This window comes from Arachis ipaensis, chromosome B08 (genome assembly GCF_000816755.2).
Source record: "Arachis ipaensis cultivar K30076 chromosome B08, Araip1.1, whole genome shotgun sequence".
NCBI lineage: Eukaryota > Viridiplantae > Streptophyta > Magnoliopsida > Fabales > Fabaceae > Arachis > Arachis ipaensis.
Genome location: NC_029792.2, coordinates 54,222,076 through 54,226,277, shown reverse-complemented (window position 1 = coordinate 54,226,277; position 4,202 = coordinate 54,222,076).

Here is a 4,202-nt window from a genome sequence, read left to right as displayed (position 1 = left end):
CTCTCAAGGAATTGCAGGGAAGTGTGCATATTATTGGTTATGGGATGTATATTTTTGGGTTTTTGGGTTTGATGAATGGTGCACGGAATTTAACTCCACACAACTTAACCGGCAAGTGCACCGGGTCATCCAAGTAATACCTCAAGTGAGTGAGGGTCAATCCCACGGAGATTGTCGGATTGAGCAAGCAATGGCTATCTTGTAAATCTTAGTCAGATGATTAGAAAAGATGGTTGTTTGTTTAAAAGCATAGATGAAATAATAAAGAACGAAATACTAGATTAGTGTAAAAGTAATGATGGATAATTAGTTAAGACTTCGGAGATGAGTATTTTTTCCAGATTAACTTTTCTTACTGTCTACTTCAACAACGAACGATTCATTCAATGGCAGCCGTAATTGACTAACTCATGTAGCATCCTCATCAAGTTAGTCTCTTCTAAACCATAGCAGTCTATCATATCCGAGAAACTCATGTAGCATCCTTATCAAGTTAACTCATGGCTTTCCCCTATAGTCGAAGGTGAAGACCTAAGCAATCCACTCCCCTTTGCGATCCTACTCAAAACGCCACAGACAAGGTCGGATCTTCCGGATCAGGAAATGCTGCTTCTCATACTCTAGCCTTGATGCCACATAAATCTCAGTAACCCACGGTCAACGGGATTATATATCACATATCCAAAGTTGTCCAGGCACGCTCTTGGAATCCACAGTGCATTATCTAGCTTGTGGTTCAATGCTATCCGGGCAGGACTCACACGGAACCCATGTAGAACAAGGATGATTGTCACAGGTCACCCTCAATTCATGATATGAAGAACAAAAATGCACAAGAGAATGGAATCAAACGTGTATTGAAATCGAACAATAATATTATTAATCCATGAGAATCAGCAGAGCTCCTAACCTTAACTTAGGAGGTTTAGTTGCTCATGCTTTACAGAAAGTAAAACGTGAAAAGGTAAAGATGAGGCAAAAGATCCTAAACATGGGTGATCTTCTCCTATATATACTAATCTAATAACTAAGAAGTACAAAAATATGATAGAATGGTCTTGTAGTGCAAAAATCCACTTCTTGGGCCCACTTGGTGAGTGTTTGGGCTAAGCTTAGGGTGACTCCACGAGTTGGTACTCCCTTTGGGGTGTTGGACGCCAGCTTTGCTCTCCCTTTTGAGCGTTGGACGCTAGCTACTCCCTTTTGGGCGTCCAACACGAGAAATGGGGTTGGTAGCTGGCGTTGAACGCCAGTTTTAGACCCTCATTTCCAGAGCAAAGTATAAACTATTATATATTGTGGAAAAGCCATGGATGTCAGCTTTCTAAAGCTTTTGAGAGTGTGTCATTTGGACCTCTGTAGCTCCAGAAATGCTCATTCGAGTGCATGGAGGTCAGAATCTGACAACATCTGCAGTCCTTTCTTTGTCTCTTAATCAGACTTTGCTAAAGCTCCTCAATTTCAGCCAGAATTTACCTGAAATCATATGAAAATGCACAAACTGAAAGTAGAATACAAAAATATGAATTTTACACTAAAACCAATGAAAATATAATAAAACTTAAACAAAATATAACTAAAATGATATGATAATGATGCCAAAAAGCATATAAAATATCCGCTCATTAATGAACAAGAAATAAAAATCAACAATTAAAGAAATATAAATGCTAAAAGCTACTCAAGGCAAGGATTAAGAATCAAGGTATCCTGTCTTGGATCATTGACCACAACATGGTGATTACAAAGGATTAATTCCACTTAGTTATCCTCTAACAATTGAAAGAAAGTCAAGTGGACATAATTGGTCCTAAAACTAATTAACAACCCTAAATCACAAATAGAACTGGACATCAATAATCTCAAAGGACCTAAGTCCTCAATCACAAGCTAAGAGTACCAAAATCTACTCTAAAATCCAACCAAGCATTTTATCAAACACTTGGAAGGCATAAAAGGAGGACATGGAGCATGGAATTGCTACTACCATTTTGACCAACAATGTCGACCAGGGACTGCTATAGCTACACTGCCCTCTCAAATCCGTTACTCAAATATATTACCTCTACCACCATCTCCTTCATTTCATCAACCACGTGCATACTACACAGCACTTCCATCTATTGTGGAATCACTTTAGTACCCTGACTTTGGGGCTATCCATCATGTGACATCTGACCTAAACAGCCTTCTTTCTTCAACACCAAGCTTGACAGATTCTGATAATCTCTTTGAAGGTAATAGTACAAGTATACGAATCACAAACTCTGGCTCATCTATTTTAATTGATCCTCACAGTAATGTTAGTTTTGAATTTTGGCCTAAAACATGTCTTGTTCATGATTAGGTATCAAGGAAACTTCTTCTTTAGGGAATTACTAGAGGAGGATTATATGTCTTTGACAATTTGTTTGTTCCAAGAAGTGTGAAACTGTTGAAAAATATGATAGTTCTTTGACATCTGTTTCATGTACTTCCCAAAAAAACGTTTCTCTAATTCTTTTTTGTCTACAGCCACTTGTAATTCAGTTTTTTATTTCAATAATATGAATAATGACATTCTACCATTCCATGATGATAGTAATAAATCAAAGGTTGTTCACCTTAACTCTACTGATATCAATTCTATTATGCATCAATATACTCCTTACTATAGTGCCTTATTGACCAATTGTAATAATTATAATTTGTATGATCTTTGTCACAAAAGGTAAATCTTTACAAACAAACCATGGAAAGGAGTTTATGTCAAAGTCTTTTATAGATTTTTTTGCAAAAACATAAAATTAAAGAAAAGACTATAATGTCTGTATACCCATCATCAACAAGGAAGTGTTGAAAAGAGACATAAAAGCATCATAGAAACTGGTCTTTCTCTTTTAGCCACTGCTAATTTACCAATGTTATCCTGGGAAGATTCATTTGCTACTGTCATGTATTTTCTAAACAGGTTACCTATTGCTATCTTAAACTTTATATCTCCTTTTGAAATGATTTTTAACAAAAAACCTAGATTACAGACATTTCAAAATCTTTAGTTGTGCGTGTTTTCCACTTCTTAGACCATACAATAAGAATAAACTTGAATATAGGTATGAGAAATGTTTGTTCCTTGGTTATGATAGTAACCATCAAGGTTTTAAATGCATATCAAAATCTGGTAGAGTCTTTCTTTCTAGAAATGTATATTTTGATGAAAATGTGTTTCCTCACCATGAAATATTTTGCGTAAATTCAAATTACTTAGCAACCTGCAGTAGTTCCATGTCTCATTGATACATGTTTGGGAGGACAATTCGGGCATTCTAAGGCCAAAGAACAGAATGAAAATTTTGCATTTTCGGAGGGTCCTATCGTTAGAGCACGTGCAAAGAAGCTCAAGGAGAGCTTTGGGAACTTGGTAGCACTTCTACATAAGGAGTTACATCAAGTTCTAACTAAGGAAGAAAGGACAACGCCTATTAGGCTAAGTCAGGAGATTTGTTTAGTTTTGATTTGCTTAGTAGTATTTTTAGAAATGTTAAATTTAAATCAAATCTGATATAATTTAATAAGATCAAATCTGATTTAAATTTGTTATTAAAGATCCAATCTAATAAGATCAAATTTGATTTAAATTAGTTATCTTTTAGCTAGTTGTTAGGAGTCTATTTAAACACTTTTGGTGAGATAATTTACATAACTTTTTATGAATAAGATTTTCAGTTACTTTTTGCACATTTTTATTTTGTGATTAAATGAGGTGAGTGATTTGCTTCGCTTATTGCATGAAGAAGATTGAAGGATCCAACACTAAGGTAATTCTGTGTGTTAGTCTTTTTCAATTTTCATCCCTATGATCTAGGTTGTCAAAGACAGGTTCTTTGAAGTTCTAGTAGGAAATCCCTTCTGGTGACCTAGGTTGTTACGAACAGGTTTCTTAGAGGTCTAGTAGAAAAATTTCCTTATCTATCCGTTTATGTTTCCGCTGTGTCTTTTTGCATCCTACTTTCTTATCATTTGGTATCAGTTACAGATCGTAGGTAAATTCTTATTTATCTACATGTTCTAACGTTCTTGTTTTGTTTCTTTGTTTTTCTTTCCGCTTTCTGCAAATTTACTTTAGAGTAAAAAAGGAAAAAAATGAAAATTATTATTTCAATTTTGTTACTGCAATTTCTATATATTGAAGTCAAAGTCAAAAAAAAAAAAAAAAGAAAAGT